Below are 23,397 nucleotides of genomic sequence, written 5' to 3'. Positions count from 1 at the left end.
GTTCACTACAAGTTAACAGCATCATTCACAATTGACCTAAATTCCACCATGTATTTGTCATTCATGACACCCTTAAGTGATACGTTAATCCCGATGCTAACTGTGCATCACCCAAACAACTGTTCGGAAGGAACCAACAACCACATGATCCGGGAGGATCTTACGTTAAGTCGTTCTAAAGGAACAAAACTGCGAAATGCAGGAAACACTTACTAATCATGCATTTAGAAGAAATGCCAAACACTGAAGTTAATCAAAAAGTGAAAAGTCACTTGAAAATATTATTATTGAACCGATTTTCAGGTTAGAAATGGGTTTATTATGCTTAATAAATTTACCAGTCCACGCTAAAATTTACTACAAATTTAAGGAATTCTTTCCCTTGAAAAACAATGCTACCAGTACAGATCTCTCTATTTACTGTCTGTCCCAACACACTACTGGTAAAGTGATTACTTACTTACTTACTATGAATAAGAATGAAAATACGACAAGGTGAAAATAAAATAAAATACTGGCTGACGAATCGAAACCGCATTCGCAACTCAAGTCTCATTCTAAAACACTGAGTGTCAATATGCACACCATCAAACGAAAACGGACGTTAAAACGAGAAACAATGAAGTTCGTAAAAATAAATTAACATCTCAAAGTCATACAGCTTAACACGCACGAAGAAACACAGTAAAAATATTTAATCTAGATCGGGTCGATGTCCCACACTTGGACAGCCCTCATTTATCAACAACAGTCCCGTTATCTCAATGAGAGCTTCGCATAGACCCTCTACAATAAATCATATCGTACTGTAACTGCTACCTTCCCCCAGGCCACTTCACAAAAGAAACAAAAGAAAACATCTAAACCGAGACTTGAGCGTGTACAGCTACCATCCCAGACCTATCGTCGGGCTCACTTGAAATCTGTACACCCTAAACCTAATCAGTATATACATGATGCCTTCCAAATCCTATCGTCGGGCGTGACCTAGGACGTCTCATCACCAATGACTCCAAGAATAAACACGTGACGTCCTAAATCTATCGTTGGGCGTCAAAGTGGGTCGCACCACGTCTCCCTTAACATATCAGGCGAACCGCAATTTCCAACAAACCTCCAACAGTAACACTGAATCTGGTCAGACAAAAAATACGCACGACGGAACTACGTCTCTTATCAAAAGAATGCAAGTCGAAACACGGTAAGTGCCTACCTCTCGAAAAAAAAATACAACAAGTGTCTACCTCATCATAATATGTGAACTCAAAAATAAATAGACGTGACGAACGATTCTCCACCTCGAACACAATCTCAGCCTGTGCACTGAAGTGTCAGGGCTGCCAATGAAAATTCCCAACACACGTTTCCCTTTTAGTGGATGCCTTCAAAATAATAATCACCATCACATTCGAAATTCTCAGATCGCCTATCATCAATTCCAACCATCTTATCCATGACCTCTCCAATGAACAAATTAAATATAACCCAACCGTGTGTCCAAAGTGCTCTTTAATCCTGGAGGCCGTACCTTATCTTAACAAAAATCACTGGATGTTTACTACCCAGACCTTTACATTTTACTAGAGTCGTTTTCACTTGGAATCGTTCTATCAATTTACAATGCTTCACATCATAGTCGTCTCAAGTTCGGATTGATTGCGGAAAACAATACAGCCTGTTTCACACAGCCTGTTCCTAAATACTTCCTCTACAAAAATGTCTCAACACTCTTTCTCATCGCTTTATTTCAGCGGTAACACTTCTCTCTCATCTCCACGTACATATAAATCCATCGCTTTCAATCCCTTTTCCTTCGAGACCCTTTTTCATACATCGATCCCCTGGTGAAAACGACAACCATTATTAAGCACATCTCTGACTTTACTATAATTACGACTTTCGAACCTCAAAAATCCAAGAGCACGCATCGACCTTTCGCAACGTTGGTATACACGATGTCTCAAAATTTCCTTCCCATTAATGACTGTGACTCTAACAAATTTCATTGACATTATCTAAACATGCTTACGATCCTTGTAAAAATAACTGGTTAACTGCACTCTAACATGGAAAAATTTCCTTATCCCGCGGTAGACATTATTATTATTATTATTATTATTATTATTATTATTATTATTATTATTATTATTATTATTATTATTATTGACCAGCATTTCTGAATGCAACTGACACCTGAAATTACAATATTCGCCACGACAAATTTACACTTATAACGTTCACAAATCCGCACTTTGAATGATATCTCATCTCAACACCAAATTTAAGCGTCGCATTTTACCGTTCTTGACATGAACTTTACACACTTAAAAATTTCACACGCTGACCAAAATTTACAACGCCTTTCGCCTGATAATTACGAATATCACCCGACAATCATCTGGAAATTTGGTTAGGACAGACAGTAACTAACTAAACTAACTACAACATAATATAAAATAGACAGACCTGCACAATGGTGACATTCTCAGCATTCTGATTGCATCATCCCAGCAACCTCGTACTTAGCCACTCATTTTTACAGATAACATTTTCATTTTTAAAAACTCACTCATCCAAACACTACCCTTCACACACACGAGATTAAAACTACCATATAAACAATGCACTTTCTCTGTAACTTGCACCACGAACTTCCCTCGTTCTGCAGTCGGCTATAACTGTCTGATGCGTCTCCCAGAGTGGTTTCTCTCCCCGTTGTTTCAACAAGAACAGGTGTTCGGCCGATAAGGGAGTCGAACTATTTTGAATCGCTTCCCCCAGACCTTCTTCACTTACAAGAGTACAGGAAATGATAAAAATAAAATCTGCTGTGTATTTTTCAACCAGCCTACACCTTCCCAGTTCGTCTGCAAACGTTCACAGCTTCTCCAATTCACTTTTCTTCTTACTAAATATATGGACTTTAGCCACGAACATGTATTTGATTATTGTCGGTCAATCTGGCGCGAAATTCTAATGACGACGGGCACGAGCTCCCGCGGCTTCAAGTTCCAGATCGACACTGAAAAATCTACGGTGGGGGGTTTCTTTTATAATTTCCGGAAGGACGCTATCCCCTCTATGAGGCTTGGTGGTGTAATCTGCCAAATTTGCTTCTAATAGACCAATTTTGATAAGATTTGTCCCAGAACTCCGGACAGACTTGTACTTATGTTCGATGTTAATTTTATAATTTTTCTGCATTCACAACAGGAGAAATAAATTGTTTCTGCCCGTGCGTTTCGCGCGTTTTTCTTCTGCCCACGACCTTGGCACGTGTAACTAGCTCGCTGTTCTCACGCTAACACACACTTGGGCTTAACTGCATCTAAAATTTTCCCTGGTGTCACTACCTCCACAGAGGGTATATGAATAATTTTGCTTATTTATTTCTTCCTTTACTATCTTGTCAAAATCCCTCGTTGTGCAGAATTCATTAATTTAGAAAATTGTCGGGCACTCGAGTTCCACCGAAGTGTCCCGGCAATCCACGAGCTCGCCTTGCGGGAACCTTCCCACGCAACATCGGGCTCTGGGGAGCGCAAAATGGCTGCCCTCAAACATACAGTAGTTTCTGAATACCAAATAAATATTTGAGAAAAATAAAAAATTTCTCACCGTAGAATTATGGGTTCATAATCCACCTACAACAACGAAATGTTTACCCAGAAAGGGGAAATATTTAAACAAATATATTCCTTCAAAATTCTAAAGTATACATGGGAATTTTGATACAGATGAACCATGATTCTACGTAAACTTTCCCAGCCGATCTCACTCTTGACGTAGGGCTCTGTTACTTTCACGTATTTCCCTGTTTTCTTCTTCCAACAATAGGATCGCGTTACAGATGTCATCAACAAAGTCTTCTCTTAAGAATGAACATTGTAAACATTCAGCGTCTTTCTCTTCTTTACTCCCGCTGCTTGCCTGTCCTTGGAGTGGTGCCTCGACCTGTCTTCCTCTCGACGTGACGATCATATTTACTGGTTGTACCTCTTCTTCTTCTTCTTCTTCTTCGGTGACCATTTCCCCAGCTGGTAAGGCTGCGTCATCCTGTAGTGGAATTCTCTCTTCGGCTCTATGGTCAATCTGTAAATTTCTTGTTGGGTTGCGGTCATCATTTAATTGGGAGTTGCTCGAAGTCTGTTTCTTGATGTTACTGATGATATGTGCGTCATTTGGTTGTCTTTCCTTCAGAATCTGGGATGAAAGACTCTGAACCTTTTCCTACTGGGAACTTGAAGTTGTTTTTCTTCTATCAAGAGTCGACATTGACTCCTGCTCAAAATCTGGCGCAAACGGGTTCAGACCGGAGTTTCGTTGGTCTTGCCTATGTGCCTTCTGGAACTCCAAACTTTCAGCCCCGAAACAATCGGTGTTGACGTCCTGGCGCTGTATAGCCCCCTGCCATTTTTTCCTTTCGTGGTCCTTCCTTAACCCGTCGGTGTACTGAACACGTTCACGGTACCGTTCATCCTCATCACGGCGGAAGTTCTGGGTTCGATTATTTCCCCAGTCCCTGCGGTTATTAAGTCCATTCCTGAAATTCCTCTGGTTTTCTCTGTCCCCATCGTATCGCCTCCAGTAAGGGTTCCTCCTTTGTGGATAATTCCAATTACCCCTACGCCTTTTCCAATCCTCATTTCGTGGATGCGAGGGTTCCCAGTTATTCCGAAACTCACGCCTCCGCTCAGTCGGCTGTGGTTTCCCCTGCTCAGGTACCTCTGGACTTCCCTCTGGAACCTGGCTAACAGTGTTTACATGTTGCTCATGCGATCGTCCCCCTCTGGGTGCTATTTGATTATGGGTATGATCCAATTGCCTAAGGATCATTTCTGCCTGCATTGGGGTCTCTACCTTTGATGCAATGAGCATCCTTTGTACTTCGGGAGGTAACTGCTTCTGGATGGCCTGTACCAACTCTTGCTCCGAGGGCGGCGCCTCAAGTTCTCTGAACTTTACCATTTGTGCAATAAAGTATTCACTGAACTTTGTAGGGCCTATTGCATTATACCGACGTGAGTATAGCTCTAATCTAAGACTCTGCTGAATTTCCGTACTCCAAAATTTATTAAGAAACGCCCTCTGGAATTCATCAAAGGTATCAAAGTGGTATCGGAAGCCTTTAAACCATAAAAGTGGTGCCCCCTCTAAATATCTTTCAGCTACCCTCAACTGACGTTCCTCAGGAATCTTGGCGTCCCGGATGTACTCCCTGAGATCCTTAAGAAACCCCTTCGGCGTGGTATGTGGACCTCCATTAAATTTCTTGGGCTGGTCCTCATGTAACTTGATCATGTTAATAACGTTTGTGACCCCTGAGCCTTGAGATCGACTGGTATCTACATTCGAGCTCTGACCGTTATTATTCACATGATTGATATTTGGCAATTGACCACTGAGGTCAGAGTTAACAGCTGTCGATGCTTGACTCAATACTTTGTCCACCTTGGACTGCATATCTACCACGCTGCTAATCCAACTGCTTACTTCGCTCTTAATGAACCCAACTTTCTTGTCTGTCTCTTCCTGGGCTGACGTGATTTCCCTTAAGTCCTGTTCTATACTAACTTGCCTGTCGTTGAATTCCCTGGTATGTTCGTTTTTCATTTCAACTAACTCCTCTTGAATTTCTTTAATTAAAATTTCGGAGTCCTCATTAGCCACTTGGAGTTTACTAATTGCTTCCTCATTAACTTGCAACAATTTCTTCTCCATGGTTTCGGTTTTTGATAATACCTGACTCTCCAATTCCACACTAATTTTATCTACCTTGTTGTTCAGTGACTGAATGTCCGCAGATAATATTTGACGTTGTTCCTCTATTATGGTTAGCGTTTTCCCCTTTTCCTTATCACTGGAGATCCGCATCTCTACGACCTGTTGTGTAATGTCGTCCTTAAATTCAACCTGGCTGTCGATCAGCTGCTTATGCGCCGCCTGGCTTTCCAGTAAATGCTTGTCAAGTTCCTTTCTCATCTCATCCTGACTATCACATAACCTACTGTACATGTCGTGGCTTTCGTCAAAACGCTTGTCCATATCGGTTTTTAAACTGTCATGGATTTTGGAAAACTGTTTGTCGAAATCGTTCTTTAAACTGACCTGCACTTCCGCAAATTGTTTGTCAATTTCATCCCTAATTTCCACTCGGCTATCATCAAAACGCTGGTTGAGTTTACCTATCTCACCCCTAACTTCCTCTTTAAGTTCGGTGCACATAGTGTATGTCTCACGAACTACGTTCTTCAATCCAGCCTTCAACTCATCACTAGACTCTTTACACCTAGCCTGGGTATCCTCAATACTACTCTTTAACTCGTCACTAGTGTCTTTCAAACTAGACTGTAACTCCTCCCGAGTGTCTTTCAAACTCGACTGCAACTCCTCAATCTTACCATCCAAACTTTCATTATGAGCCTTCATGTCCTCTTTCAAATTCTCCCTCTGGACTTTCGCGTCCTCCATCTTGCTATCAAAACTTTCTAACATTTGCCCTTTCGTATCCTCCATCTTACTACTCAAATTCTCATTCTGGACTTTCATGTCCTCTCTCAACTTACTATCCAAACTATCTATCTTACTATTCAAGTTCTCATCACGAACTTTCATGTCCTCTCTCAAACTCTCATTATGAACTTTCATGTCCTCCATCATCTGCCTTAGCAGATCCACGGTCACCTGACCTTCCATCTCACAATACCACAAAGAATACAATAATGAGTACGCTGGCTGTCGATGCAACCAGAATACTCCAAACTACTAAGGAAAGAATTCACTATTTACTGCGTTTTCACATACAAACGCTGTTATAATTTAATACCGAAACTGACAACATTCCAACAGTTGTCTTATAAAGTTTTTGTTTACATGGCTGGTATCACAAAATTGTTTAATGAAAAGGAAATTCTGAAGTTAATAAGTTACTCTGGATAAATATCCCAAATAGTTTCGCTTCCGTAAATTAAGTAAATAAAGAACATGTTAGCGCATAAACTTTGAATGTAATTCAGCATTACCACTTCCAAAACTTATATTGGCAACATGACATAAGCTTCAATACAGCTTTAAATACTGGTTTCCTAAAATGCATTGTGACTGTTATTATTATTATTATTATCTACCAAGTAGTTACGCTCCTCATTAAACGTATTAATATCTAGCACTCTCATTGGGCATAATTCGTTTAACTGTGGCTCAGCCATAATTTTCACCCGCTTGTATTATTTATAATGTGGCTTAAGCCTCAACATTATTTTATATTTTTCTAACATTTATTTTCAATGGATAATTTCATTATCGTTATCGTGGCATCATATCGTTATCGTGACTTTGGGCTCCTCATCGTTATCGTGACATTAAGGCCCCAAAGTTGATGGCGCCACTTCTACTACTGAACCCTTGAACTTACCATTCCATCGTTGGTCGGCCACGGCTGCTATAGTAGAGCAATTTATAACTCTTGAATCTTGGGTCGTTGCGGGAATAAATTCGGTCCCGATCTTAACCGAACGATGGGGTTCAGAAGAAAGCCTAACTACTTGAAATGAGGAGCAAAAATGTGCTTACTAACTTTTATTAAACTGAAAGAGCACGATAACATCGCTAATTTAATATGCATTCTTGCCACAAAAATATAAAAAGATTTAATTATTGATTTTTGAAACGTTCCAAACACAGTCACATTACATAACGTCACTTCGTTTCTTCCAATGTCGAAGAGTTGCTTCAGAGAAGCTAATATGTTAGTGGACAGCGAAACTGAAAAACTAAAAAAAAAGGAAGACCTGAAAACCGGGCGCCTATTTTCCAAACGAGAACTGAGAGTTAATCCACACGATCCGTGGAAAATCTGACTTTCAACAATTAGAACGCCTGATTTTCTCTTAATTAAGGTTATCCACCAGTCAAATACCCTTCACGGATACGGAAACATCCGCCGAATGGACCCTTAATCGAACCAAACTGACTATCAGTTGCTTTGGATAGGTTGCGAAATATTATGGGAAAGCATGGTGTTCACTACAAGTTAACAGCATCATTCACAATTGACCTAAATTCCACCATGTATTTGTCATTCATGACACCCTTAAGTGATACGTTAATCCCGATGCTAACTGTGCATCACCCAAACAACTGTTCGGAAGGAACCAACAACCACATGATCCGGGAGGATCTTACGTTAAGTCGTTCTAAAGGAACAAAACTGCGAAATGCAGGAAACACTTACTAATCATGCATTTAGAAGAAATGCCAAACACTGAAGTTAATCAAAAAGTGAAAAGTCACTTGAAAATATTATTATTGAACCGATTTTCAGGTTAGAAATGGGTTTATTATGCTTAATAAATTTACCAGTCCACGCTAAAATTTACTACAAATTTAAGGAATTCTTTCCCTTGAAAAACAATGCTACCAGTACAGATCTCTCTATTTACTGTCTGTCCCAACACACTACTGGTAAAGTGATTACTTACTTACTTACTTACTATGAATAAGAATGAAAATACGACAAGGTGAAAATAAAATAAAATACTGGCTGACGAATCGAAACCGCATTCGCAACTCAAGTCTCATTCTAAAACACTGAGTGTCAATATGCACACCATCAAACGAAAACGGACGTTAAAACGAGAAACAATGAAGTTCGTAAAAATAAATTAACATCTCAAAGTCATACAGCTTAACACGCACGAAGAAACACAGTAAAAATATTTAATCTAGATCGGGTCGATGTCCCACACTTGGACAGCCCTCATTTATCAACAACAGTCCCGTTATCTCAATGAGAGCTTCGCATAGACCCTCTACAATAAATCATATCGTACTGTAACTGCTACCTTCCCCCAGGCCACTTCACAAAAGAAACAAAAGAAAACATCTAAACCGAGACTTGAGCGTGTACAGCTACCATCCCAGACCTATCGTCGGGCTCACTTGAAATCTGTACACCCTAAACCTAATCAGTATATACATGATGCCTTCCAAATCCTATCGTCGGGCGTGACCTAGGACGTCTCATCACCAATGACTCCAAGAATAAACACGTGACGTCCTAAATCTATCGTTGGGCGTCAAAGTGGGTCGCACCACGTCTCCCTTAACATATCAGGCGAACCGCAATTTCCAACAAACCTCCAACAGTAACACTGAATCTGGTCAGACAAAAAATACGCACGACGGAACTACGTCTCTTATCAAAAGAATGCAAGTCGAAACACGGTAAGTGCCTACCTCTCGAAAAAAAAATACAACAAGTGTCTACCTCATCATAATATGTGAACTCAAAAATAAATAGACGTGACGAACGATTCTCCACCTCGAACACAATCTCAGCCTGTGCACTGAAGTGTCAGGGCTGCCAATGAAAATTCCCAACACACGTTTCCCTTTTAGTGGATGCCTTCAAAATAATAATCACCATCACATTCGAAATTCTCAGATCGCCTATCATCAATTCCAACCATCTTATCCATGACCTCTCCAATGAACAAATTAAATATAACCCAACCGTGTGTCCAAAGTGCTCTTTAATCCTGGAGGCCGTACCTTATCTTAACAAAAATCACTGGATGTTTACTACCCAGACCTTTACATTTTACTAGAGTCGTTTTCACTTGGAATCGTTCTATCAATTTACAATGCTTCACATCATAGTCGTCTCAAGTTCGGATTGATTGCGGAAAACAATACAGCCTGTTTCACACAGCCTGTTCCTAAATACTTCCTCTACAAAAATGTCTCAACACTCTTTCTCATCGCTTTATTTCAGCGGTAACACTTCTCTCTCATCTCCACGTACATATAAATCCATCGCTTTCAATCCCTTTTCCTTCGAGACCCTTTTTCATACATCGATCCCCTGGTGAAAACGACAACCATTATTAAGCACATCTCTGACTTTACTATAATTACGACTTTCGAACCTCAAAAATCCAAGAGCACGCATCGACCTTTCGCAACGTTGGTATACACGATGTCTCAAAATTTCCTTCCCATTAATGACTGTGACTCTAACAAATTTCATTGACATTATCTAAACATGCTTACGATCCTTGTAAAAATAACTGGTTAACTGCACTCTAACATGGAAAAATTTCCTTATCCCGCGGTAGACATTATTATTATTATTATTATTATCATTATTATTATTATTATTATTATTATTATTATTATTATTATTGACCAGCATTTCTGAATGCAACTGACACCTGAAATTACAATATTCGCCACGACAAATTTACACTTATAACGTTCACAAATCCGCACTTTGAATGATATCTCATCTCAACACCAAATTTAAGCGTCGCATTTTACCGTTCTTGACATGAACTTTACACACTTAAAAATTTCACACGCTGACCAAAATTTACAACGCCTTTCGCCTGATAATTACGAATATCACCCGACAATCATCTGGAAATTTGGTTAGGACAGACAGTAACTAACTAAACTAACTACAACATAATATAAAATAGACAGACCTGCACAATGGTGACATTCTCAGCATTCTGATTGCATCATCCCAGCAACCTCGTACTTAGCCACTCATTTTTACAGATAACATTTTCATTTTTAAAAACTCACTCATCCAAACACTACCCTTCACACACACGAGATTAAAACTACCATATAAACAATGCACTTTCTCTGTAACTTGCACCACGAACTTCCCTCGTTCTGCAGTCGGCTATAACTGTCTGATGCGTCTCCCAGAGTGGTTTCTCTCCCCGTTGTTTCAACAAGAACAGGTGTTCGGCCGATAAGGGAGTCGAACTATTTTGAATCGCTTCCCCCAGACCTTCTTCACTTACAAGAGTACAGGAAATGATAAAAATAAAATCTGCTGTGTATTTTTCAACCAGCCTACACCTTCCCAGTTCGTCTGCAAACGTTCACAGCTTCTCCAATTCACTTTTCTTCTTACTAAATATATGGACTTTAGCCACGAACATGTATTTGATTATTGTCGGTCAATCTGGCGCGAAATTCTAATGACGACGGGCACGAGCTCCCGCGGCTTCAAGTTCCAGATCGACACTGAAAAATCTACGGTGGGGGGTTTCTTTTATAATTTCCGGAAGGACGCTATCCCCTCTATGAGGCTTGGTGGTGTAATCTGCCAAATTTGCTTCTAATAGACCAATTTTGATAAGATTTGTCCCAGAACTCCGGACAGACTTGTACTTATGTTCGATGTTAATTTTATAATTTTTCTGCATTCACAACAGGAGAAATAAATTGTTTCTGCCCGTGCGTTTCGCGCGTTTTTCTTCTGCCCACGACCTTGGCACGTGTAACTAGCTCGCTGTTCTCACGCTAACACACACTTGGGCTTAACTGCATCTAAAATTTTCCCTGGTGTCACTACCTCCACAGAGGGTATATGAATAATTTTGCTTATTTATTTCTTCCTTTACTATCTTGTCAAAATCCCTCGTTGTGCAGAATTCATTAATTTAGAAAATTGTCGGGCACTCGAGTTCCACCGAAGTGTCCCGGCAATCCACGAGCTCGCCTTGCGGGAACCTTCCCACGCAACATCGGGCTCTGGGGAGCGCAAAATGGCTGCCCTCAAACATACAGTAGTTTCTGAATACCAAATAAATATTTGAGAAAAATAAAAAATTTCTCACCGTAGAATTATGGGTTCAGCCCTTCGTGGCCCTTGTCTTCCTTTGGCCGATATCTTCATTTTTCGAAGTGTCGGACCCATTCCATATTTTCCCTCTGATGAGTGTTATATAGAGGATGGTTGCCTAGTTGTACTTCCTCTTAAAACAATAATCACCACCACCACCATCTCCAGCGACCTCCGTGTTGCCGTCCAGTCCTTGGCCTTGAACGTGGACCTGCAATTAAGTTCTGTACAGTCAAAAAAGTCCGCTGGTGGATGGCGGACAATCAAAGTAGCCTCCCGGCGCCGGACAGGAATAAGAAGGTCATCGTCAACATCAGTAGCATGATCTGGATCCTGAGAATCACACATTTATTAATGAAAATAAAGCTTAAAAGAATAAAAAAGTGTGATATTTATCGGACCGTCGCATCATATAAATGATAGAACAAACAGGAAGGCCGTTACCAAGCAACCTCGTGCAGGTGGGCAGCACTCACTAGTCAAGGCAATGGCTGCCTTGAAAGGCCGGCTACTTGTGCCAGACTCCTCACTTTCATCTATCCTATCAGACCTCCCTTGGTCAACTCTTGTTCTTTTCAGACCCCGACGCTATTAGGTTTGCGAGGGCTAGGGAGTCTTTCATTTTCATGCCCTTCGTGGCCCTTGTTTTCCTTTGGCCGATATCTTCATTTTTCGAAGTGTCGGACCCCTTCCATATTTTCACTCTGATTAGTGTTATATAGAGGATGGTTGCCTAGTTGTACTTCCTCTTAAAACAATAATCACCAACCTTAGCTGTGTCCTGGTATTTCTTCCACTTACTTGTGGCAGAATCCTCACTTTCATCTATCCTATCCGACCTCTCTTGGTCAACTCTTGTTCTTTTCCGACCCCGACGGTATTACGTATGTAGGCCTAGGGAGTCTTTCTTTTTCACTCCCTTCGTGGCCCCTGTCTTCCTTTCGCCGATACCTTCATTTTTCTAACTGTCGGACCCCTTTCTTTTTTTCTCTCTGATTAGTGTTATATAGAGGATGGTTGCCTAGTTGAACTTACTCTTAAAACAATAATCACCACCACCACTATCCCATCCGACCGAGGATGGTTGCCCAGTTGTACTTCCTCTTAAAACAATAATCACCACCACCACCGCCACCACCACCACCTATCACACCTCTCTTGGTCAACTCTTGTTCTTTTCCGACCCCGACGCTATTAGGTTTGTGAGGGCTAGGGAGTCTTTCATTTTCACGCCCTTCGTGGCCCTTGTCTTACTTTGGCGGATATCTTCATTTTTCGAAGTGTCGGATCCCTTCCATTTCTCCCTCTGATTAGTGTTATATAGAGGATGGTTGCCCTGTTGTACTTCCTCTTAAAAGAATAATCACCACCACCACCACCACCACCACCACCACCACCACCACCACCACCACCACCTTTGGGCGACACCTTCATTTTTCGAATGTTGGACCCCTTCCATTTTTTTCTCTCTGATTAGTGTTATATAGAGGATGGTTGCCTAGTTGTACTTCTTTTTAAAACAATAATCACCATCTCCACCTCCCCTCCCAAAGCTCGAAATAGTGTTAGAAATTCCCAGATGCCTCGAATTACAAGTTTCCCAGGTGAGATCGAGTACCACTGCACTGTGGTCACTAATCACCTGAATTACGTCACAAGATATCTGACTAAAAACAATATGTAAAAGTGCTCGTTTACGTGTGTTCTTTGTAACGACTTGAGAAAAGCCAATATTCCACCTGCTCCCTGCGATAGGCCCCCCGTAGTTGACCCAGCCCAGTTTACTGACGGTAGGTTTAGATCCCCTATAAATATAATTATTTTTCGTAGCTTACATTTGTACATGTCATTCCTGAAAGACGAATGGTCGTGTTAAAAAATTATTTTGGCGGGCGGTAAGCTCCAATAATGACTATATTTTGTTTGTCCACCCTAATTATTTCGCTGTCATCGAGAACACATTTTAACGTACTTCTTAGCCCTGACCTAACACAAATGACTTGCCATCCCGTCTAAGCGTTAGACATTTTGACCTGAATACTTCTGAATTATATATATTATCCGATAGCCAACTTTCCGTTCCCACAATTATATCAGGGTAACTCGCATCAACTATGTTTTCGAATTTTGAGACTTTTTTGCCAATACTTCCGCAGTTTGCCTGCAACAATCTAAGAAATTTACCCGGTTCGGTATCACAGCCTCTCGCAATATCCTCTTGATGGCCCCGTTGTCCTTGAAGTTTCATCTCCCCCTGTGGGTGGGGGCGGTAGAATAACACCCACGGTATCCCATGCCTGTCGTAAGAGGCGACTAAAAGGGGCCTCAGGGGCTCTGAACTTTGGAGCGTGGGTTGGCGACCACGGGGCCCTCAGCTGAGTCCTGGCATTGCTTCCACTTAGTTGTGCCAGGCTCCTCACTTTCATCTTCCTATCCGACCTCCCTTGGTCAACTCTTGTTCTTTTCCGACCCCGACTCTATTAGGTTTGCGAGGGCTAGGGAATCTTTCACTTTCACGCCCTTCGTGGCCCTTGTCTTTCTTTGGCCGATATCTTCATTTTTCGAAGTGTCGGATCCCTTCCATTTTTCTCTCTGATTAGTGTTATATAGAGGATGGTTGCCTAGTTGTACTTCCTCTTAAACAATAATCACCACCACCAATCACACCTGGAGGTCACTTTGTGCAGCCGTGCGCTAGTTCCCCTGCTACGGTGATGGGTACACGACGACCTCTGTGATAGTGACCACTTCCCCATAATTCTGTCTCTCTTGAATCAAAGAGTACCGCATCGCGTCACCCCCCTGTGGGTGGGGGCGGTAGAATAACACCCACGGTATCCCCTGCCTGTCGTAAGAGTCGACTAATAGGGGCCCCAGGGGCCCTGAACTATGGAGCGTGGGTTGGCGACTACGGAGCCCTTAGCTGAGTCCTGGCAATGCTTCCACTTACTTGTGCCAGGCTCCTCTTTTTTATCTATCCTATCCGACTTCCCTTGGTAAACTCTTGTTCTTTTCAGACCCCAACGCTATTAGGTTTGCGAGGGCTAGGGAGTCTTTCATTTTCACGCCCTTCGTGGCCCTTGTCTTCCTATGGCCGATATCTTCATTTTTCGAAGTGTCGGATCCCTTCCAGTTTTCCCTCTGTTTAGTGTTATTTAGAGGATGGTTGCCCAGTTGTAATTCATCTTAAAACAATAATCACCACCACCGTATCGCGTCAGATTTTACAGATACGTCAGCTCTGAGACATACGGCCCCACATTTCTACCAATTTAGTGCGAAGCAGAGGCACACCATCTCACTTTCGCCTCTAGTGCTTCACATCCGTACAACGTGCCTACCACGGAGTGGGAGTTGCGGAGTGCATTCGCGCTATGCGCAGACACGGCTACCGGACCAGACAAAAGTACCCAAGCGCTGGTTACTTCGGCCGGCAAATTGGCCAGAGTTTTCGAAACGCGCACTGATCGCCGATGATATGCTGGTATCTGTTGACGACCACGTTTCTTCCATCACTATCGGAATTTTGGCTGCAGCAGAGAAAATGACTCCTTCCTAGTCCGGTATTCGTCGCCGAATACAGGTCCCATGGTGGACGGACGAAATTGCAGCAGCCATACGGGATCGTCGACGGGCATTATCGTTGGAATCCAACAATGGCCAATCGTATCACATTTAAGCGTCTGAGTACGAAGGCCCGTATTTTGATTCGAGAAAGTAAGAAAGCTACGTAGGAAAAGTATGTGTGATCCATCACGGTACATAATCCATCATCACAAGTGTAGACAAAACTCCGCCGTAATATCGGTGAAAAGAATGTGCCCTCAGACCCCCGTACACGAAATCACAATTAATGGAGATATTGTTACGAATCCTTCTGTCATTGCCGACCACATCGCGTCAGATTTTGCAGATACGTCAGGCCTGAGACATATGGCCCCACATTTCTTCCAATTATGTGCGAAGCAGAGGCACCCCATCTCACTTTCGCTTCTAGTGCTTCATATGCGTACAATGTGCCTATCACGGAGTGGGAGTTGCGGAGTGCACTCGGACTATGCACAGACACGGCTCCCGGACCAGACAAAATTATTTACCAAATGGTTAAGGATTTGAGTAACAGATGTCTCAAGAATATCCTCACCCTACATTACAGCTCCGGAAGGGTAGCGTTTGCTGAGAGACAGCTACAGAAAGCTATTAACCGAGTCGACAGATGGGCCCTGCATCATGGTTTTGAGCGGCAAAAACCTCATTTGTACATTTCTGTCGACGTCGGGTTGTACATCCTGAACCAGAGCTCCGCTTGCGAAACTGTGTTTTACTAGTGGTAGACACCTGCAGATTCCTGGGTCTCAATTTTCTAAGAGACTAACGTGGCTGCCCCACATAGTCAGTTGAAGGTTGCTTGCATGAAGAGACTTAACATGCTAAATTTTCTTAGCGGCACTTCGTGGAGGGCTGACCGTGCGGTGCTGCTAAGATTTTACATGGCAACGGTCCTCTCCCGAAATGTCTGTAGTAGTGCGGCTTATGGCTGAGCATCAAACTCTACGCAGAGTCTTTTAGACTACTCACCATAGTGGAGTTAGGCTTCCAACGGGAGATTTTCGTACTAGACCCATTCCCAGCCTACTCGTTGAAACGGGAATTCCACCTTTACGGATAAGGAGGCAGCAGTTACTCCTCATGTACGCTGCAAAAATTCCACAAAATGCCGCTACATCTAAGCTCTCAATACATCTTTACTACCCAATAATACCACAGGCACCAAAACTGGCCGAATGCCATACGGCCGGTTGGGTTTCGAATTGATAGGCTATGACGTGATTTGAATATTTATATCGGTGGTTGCCTTGAGGAAACGTTTAGCGAGGTACCTCCGTGGTTTGTTCCGCGACCGGATATACGTCTAGACCTGCTCCATGGACCGAAGGTGAACGAACACGGATTCACTCGTTTATCGGAGGTATTTCCAAGACTTCGTTAACCAATATCCGGCCGCGAAGCATATTTTCACGGATGGTTCTAAAATCGGAGATAATGTTGGTTGCTCTTTCGTCACCAATGATATGAGCACGAAGATCTCACTTCCTAGTGTATGTTGCGTGTATACTGCAAAGCTTTACGCAATCTTAGAGGCTCTGCATTTTCCACTGTGTGGCGAAAGGATTCACTTCTTATGTGTACCTATTCGTTAAGCTCTCTGCAGTCTATTGAAGCCTGTTTCTCGCAGCACCCACTGGTGCAGCAGATTCATGACCTTCTAGCCAAGTTGTGATGCTGGCACCAGAATCACTTTCGCGTGGCTTCCAAGCCACGTTGGGAGGGGGGGGGGCAATTTGCGGATTACCTCCAAGACCTATGAATGTACCTGCTAAGGATATTTGTTCTCAGCTACATCGAACCATCTTGTCGTCCTGGGAATCGGAGTGGCTAGCTATCCTAACTCCCAACAAGCTGAGAGGAATTAAGAACACAACTACCGTGTCCGGCCTTCACGAAGAGAGGCCATAGTATTGTGTACGCCGAGGATAGGTGATTTACGATCTGCGCAGTCTTATCCCCTAAAGAGGGAAAACCCCCAGTGTGTTCTTGTGGTACCGACTTCACCGTTGCCCACATCCTCACAGAGTGCACTCAACTCTCTGGCTTAAGACGGAGCCTTGACCTGCAGGAAACACTGTAACGCATACTAGCCGATGACGCGACTACTGCTGATCTCGTCATCCGCTTTATGTGTGACAGTGGATTAATCAAGGGTATATAATTTACAAGTGTACTGTTACTCAGGGAACACAGGTTCCCTTTTGATTCGTTAGTAAATTTTCGGCGTAATTCAATAATTTTCTTTTGTACTGCGTTTCCAAATTGCTTTGTTGAATAAATAATTTTGTTTTAATTTGTTCGGAGAGGATGATTTCCTCGTTGTACTTTCTCTTAAAACAAAAATCACCACCACCACCACCTTTGGCGTAGTTGCCAGTTGATGTGGGGACGGGCAAACAGAAGGTGAACTGAGCGATTTTGCTGCGTTAAACGGGACATTCGAACAGGACGTCTGCGTCTTGAGGACACTTCGCTTAACCTGTTCCTTACTGTCTCGTCAGCCACCGGGACAGCAGTGACGCTTCTGTGGTCTTCTTGCAGTTCTCTGGCAGTTGCTGAACGACGCCGCAACGCACAGATGGTCAGATATCGGTCATCCTTTAGGGTTGTCATGCGTCCACGACCGTGTCCAAGCTCCCTGTGGGTGGGGTCGGTAGAATAACACCCACGGTATCCCCTGCCTGTCATAAGAAGCGACTAAATGGGGCTCCAGGGGCTCTGAACTTTGGAGCGTGGATTGATAACCACCGGGCCCTTAGCTTTGTCGTGGCATTGCTTCCAGTTATTCTGCCAGCCTCCTCACTTTCATCTATCCTGTCCGACCTTCCTTAGTCAACTCTTGTTGTTTTCCGACCCCGACGCTATTAGGTATGCAAGGGTTAGAGAGTCATTCATGTTCACGCCCTTGTCTTTCTTTGGCCGATATGCTCATTTTACGAAGTGTCGGATCACTTCCATTTTTTCCCTCTGATTAGTGTTATATAGAGGGTGGTTGCTTAGTTGTACTTCCTCTAAAAACAATAATCACCACCACCTTTTAAAAACTCGTAAAAATCGCACCCGTTTACTGTCGTTTCTTGCGTAATTTAAAATATATTTTTGTCGTGGACTAAATTTCTGACATCATAACTAAATGTCATTTCCGAACAAGACCAATAAGAACAGGAACGTGCACATCTGACTGCAGCAATTGCTCAAAAGAAAGAAACGCCTAAAGCTCTGTAACTTCATGCTCATGAATTCAGGCTGCCGGATGATTTGTATGAAGAACTATTACTCCTTAGAAATGCCAAATATAAGGACCTTATGGTGTAGAAAATCGTCTGTGGCAATGATGTCAAAGCTTTACTTGGAATCACTACCTCATTGCGGACAAGAAGATGCAGTTCCAACGCTCACTTCCAAAGTTTAAATACGCTGACAACATTGTGTTAGTGTTGACATTCATAGCTTTTCATTTTTACGATCGCGGTTATTAAGGATACAACATTAAATAATACTTTAATTTTGAGTCATAGTCCATTGCCTGCTTGCAATGTGTACCAGTTATTAACTGTGAAATTGATTAATGCATGATCCAGTAAACTTTAATACAGCGTAGTTTCTGAATTAAAAATTCAATGTACGCAAAGATAGAAAAATTAACATCTATTGTTTCCCCTGGACCCTTCAAATATTCATGTCAATTGTCTTATTAAGACAAAACACCTTTTTCTATATATAATTTGCACAATTGCTTTAAGTGTTGTTGGTCTAGAGAAACCTCAGGACTGGCTTAAAGGGCACAATTGGAGAAACACGGGCTATGGGAAATGCTCTGGAAAACATGAGCTGCGTACACGTCATGAGGAAAAACCGCTAATGCGGAATTGGGGTGAATATTTAGTTATTTAATTAATTAATTAATCGGTTCATTCATGCATTGTTATTATTATCATTATTATTATTATCAGGAAGTTAATATTGCACGAGAATGAATATACAATTTTTTAATGAATTGAGGAGTATAACTTACGTTTTCTAATCCCGGAGGTTTTAGGAGTATCATTGACTTGTTCTTCCGGCTAAATTGGAGGATAAATTACTACATCCTCTGCAAATAACCTCAGCCTTTGTGGGTGGGGTTAACTTCGAATAAGTAGCCAGGTTAACTTGACCCCTACAGAGGTGGCGAATAAGGGGTTCGTACAGTACGTAGAGGCGGTACAATACAACCCTCGGACTTTAAAATACTGGGACACCCTCTCTCTAGGGGTCATAAATTTGGAAGGCCCTTGCCTTGGGTTATTGGTGAAGACTTCAACGTCATCTACGGTGGAGAAGATGGACTTCAATACGGTGGAGTTGGCGAACCTGCAGCGTCTGTACTGCAGAGGAGCTGCTACAAAAAGCGTCTGACTCCACGTTAAGCAGACACTACACGCTCAATAAAACTGTCAGTACCCAAAAATATTGACAGTAATACTGATCGCGTGTGGACTGGAATGATGCAATGACGGCCAGTACTGAAGCAGATCCGGATATTCTGATCTGCGGGCGTCAGTACTGTAGAGTGGTGAATGCGTTCGTCATTATTTTTGTCAGTATTAACGGAGCAGCGATGTGTTTCTCACCAAGGCCAAGTGGAACCGCCAAGTAGGCCTATCGAGCTGTCAGAATAAACGTAACACAATACTCCACAACTGCTGTACTGGTGGAAACTGGTAACATTATAGCGGAAAACTTTAAATCTTCAAAATTTATACCATTTGCAAGATTCCTCAATGTCACCGCTAATCTTTCTGCCGCCGATAAACGGGTCCGCATGCTTGTATTTTGCCTTATTAGAAAAGGCTCTACCCTTCCTAGTAATTTCGCAAAAGTAGGCCTACCTCACTCGTTAGGAGGTAGTTCTGATAACCTTCTGCTTCCATATATTGTACTTCCCTCAGCAACTTCATATGAGTAGTGGTTAGTGTGATTAGCTGCCACCCCCGGAAGCCCGGGTTCGATTCCCGGCTTTGCCATAAAATTTGAAAAGTGGTACGCGGGCTGGAATGGGGTCCACTACTCCACTCAGCCTCGGGAGGTCAATTGAGTAGAGGTGGGTTCGATTCCCACCTCAGCCATCTTGGAAGTGGTTTCCCGTGGTTTTCCACTTCTCCTCCAGGCAAATGCCGGGATGGTACCTAACTTACGGCCACGGCCGCTTCCTTCCCCTCTTCCTTGTCTATCCCTTCCAATCTTCGCATCCCCCACCAAGGTCCTTGTTCAGCATAGCAGGCAAGGCCGCTGGACGAGGTACTGGTCATCTTCCTCAGTTGTATACCCCGACCCAATGTCTCAAGCTCCAGGAAACTGCCTTTGAAATGGGATTCCTCGCTGAGTCCGAGGGAAAAACCAACCCTGGGGGGTAAACGGACTATAAGGTACAGCCCCAGCATTTGCCTGGTGTGAAAATGGGAAACTACGGAAAACTATCTTCAGGGCTGCCGACAGTGGTGTTCGAACCCACTATCTCCCGAATACTGGATACTGGCCGCACCTAAGCGACTGCAGCTATCGAGCTCGGTTCTTCTTGTTTACGTTTTGTGCAGAGTGCTAGTATGATAGCTACACATGCCCGTCTTTGCGATCCATTTTGATGGAATACCTCAATTTCAAGTTATAAATCTCATTCCGTATTGACGGTTATTGACTTTTTATTTTTACAGTAAGAATATCGCAATGATAAGCAAGTGCACTAGTACTGACCAAAATATTGACAGTATAAATGATAGTGTAAGTTCGCTACAGTATTGATGCGTACTCTCAGTATATATATATATTTTGCTAGTTGCTTTACGTCGCACCGACAAAGATAGGTCTTATGGCGACGATGGGACAGGGAAAGGCTAGAAGTGGGAAGGAAGCGGCCGTGGCCTTAATTAATGTACAGCCCCAGCATTTGCCTGGTGTGAAAATGGGAAACCACGGAAAACCATTTTCAGGGCTGCCGACAGTGGGGTTCGAACCTACTATCTCCCGAATACTGGACACTGGCCGCACTTAAGCGACTGCAGCTATCGAGCTCAGTACTCTCAGTATTATTGACTCAGTATTACTGACCGTGTAGGGTCTGCTTTAGGGGCGGCCTAATTTGAACCTGCAGAAGGTAAGAAAATTCCTTTGGCAGTGGCGAAGCCATCGTACAAACAGCCTATAAAATGAGTGCGAGTGAATCGAGGCCTCGGAAAATGCTAGGTCGTCCCACTGAAGTGACAGGCAGTTCCCGGTGCTCTGGGGGAACTGTGAGAAGTGGGCTACCAGACATCACAACAATCGGTATCATCAATGTCATGACTTAGAATGGCAAGTTGGAAGAGCAATGATGGGAATGAGTGAGACAAAATGGAAGGGGAAAGGTCAAAGAGAATTGAAGAAATTGTATAGAAGATATATGTTGTAGTGGAGGAAAGATGGCAACAAATAGTGTTGGTGTTGTACTGAGAGAAGACGTAGCGCACAGGATGATTGAAGTTAGACTTGGACTTGAGAGGTGAACCAGGAATTTTATACAGGTTTATGCACCCCTATCGGGGAATGCTTAGAAGAGTTTCTTGAAGAACTGGAAAGTGGTATTGAAGACAAAGAGATTGTAATAATGCGAGACATGTTGGAACTCGGAAAAGAGGAGATAATTGGCCCCTATAGTAATGGAAACCAAGATTAAGTAGGAGATTTGGTAATAGATTTTTGTAGAAGGAATGGATTAATCACAAAAATAACTAAATATGATTGGGGAGATAGAAAGACAATGCCATTGTTTGATCTTAGTCTGGTGGATAAGGAGAAACGTAGACAACTGGAAGATGTGACAACAATGCCAAGAGGAGACAATAAAGTGGTGGTAGCCAAATTAACACTTGGTAAAATAACGAAGTTAATAGAATTAAGGGAAAGAAAAATAAAGGGATGGAAGTTAAAAGAGAAAGATATAAAGGAAAAGTTTAAAGAGGATCTGAAGATAGAAATTACGAAAGATCTCGTGAATAGTGTGCAAGAGGAATGGACACGTTTCAGAAATGGTTTTGGAAAGTGTGCAGTAAACTCCTGTGGAAGTCTCTCAGGGAGGAACAAGGAAAGGAGACTCCTTCGTGGAACAGCAGGGTAAAGGAAGCAGTTAAAGATAAACATATATCTTGGAGGAAATGGATAGGCAGCAAAAGTACAGAGAATAAGCAGAAATATAAAGAAGCCAAAAAGGTATGTAAAAAAAATGTTTCAAGAAGAGAAAAGGAAGAGCTAGGAAAGTTTCACAGGAGGATGTAATTGGGGAGTACCTGTGGGTTGGTTGATGATAGACTAAGAAATAGGGAAGATACAAACTTTGTAAAAACTGAAACAGGGCACGACAATAAACCCAAAGAAGTGACATAATAAAAATATGGGAATTCTCGGAATTGCTAAATATTAAATACAGTGAACTGGCAGATGAGAAGCAGCAAGAAGAAACAACGGGAAAAGAAGAAGAACAAGAAAAAGAGATATCAATGTTAGAAACAGAGGAAGCCATACAAAAGATGAAGAGCGGTAAAGCAGCAGGAGTGGATGAGGTAACCACGGAAATGATAAAAGCAGCAGGACCAATAGTGACTGTATAGATTATTTAGAATAATCTGGAGGAAGAAAGAGATCCCAGAAGAGTGGAGAAAGGGTTGAATTGTCCCGATATTTAAAAAAAGTGATAAAAAGGAATGTAATAACTACATAGGGATCACGCTTTATGACCATGTAGCTAAGGTCTTTGAGAGAGTATTGAAAGAAAGAATGTGGAGGAAGCTAGAAGGAGAAGAACAGTATGGTTTTGAGGAAAGACAGATCAACGTTTGACCTGATGTTTTCATTAAGACAGCCCCAGGGGCTCTGAACTTTGGAGCGTGGGTTGGCGACCACGGGGCCCTCAGCTGAGTCCTGACATTGCTTCCACTTACTTGTGTCAGGCTCCTCACTTTCATCTATCCTATCCGACCTCCCTTGGTCAACTCTTGTTCTTTTCCGACCCCGACGCTATTAGGTTTGCGAGGGCTAGGGAGTCTTTCATTTTCACGCCCTTCGCGGCCCTTGTCTTCCTTTGGCCGATACCTTCATTTTTCGAAGTGTCGGATCCCTTCCATATTTTCTCT

Source organism: Anabrus simplex, chromosome 1 (assembly GCF_040414725.1).
Source record: "Anabrus simplex isolate iqAnaSimp1 chromosome 1, ASM4041472v1, whole genome shotgun sequence".
NCBI classification, from domain to species: Eukaryota; Metazoa; Arthropoda; class Insecta; order Orthoptera; family Tettigoniidae; genus Anabrus; species Anabrus simplex.
The sequence above is the reverse complement of the archived record's forward strand: the minus strand, read 5'-3'. Positions refer to the sequence as shown.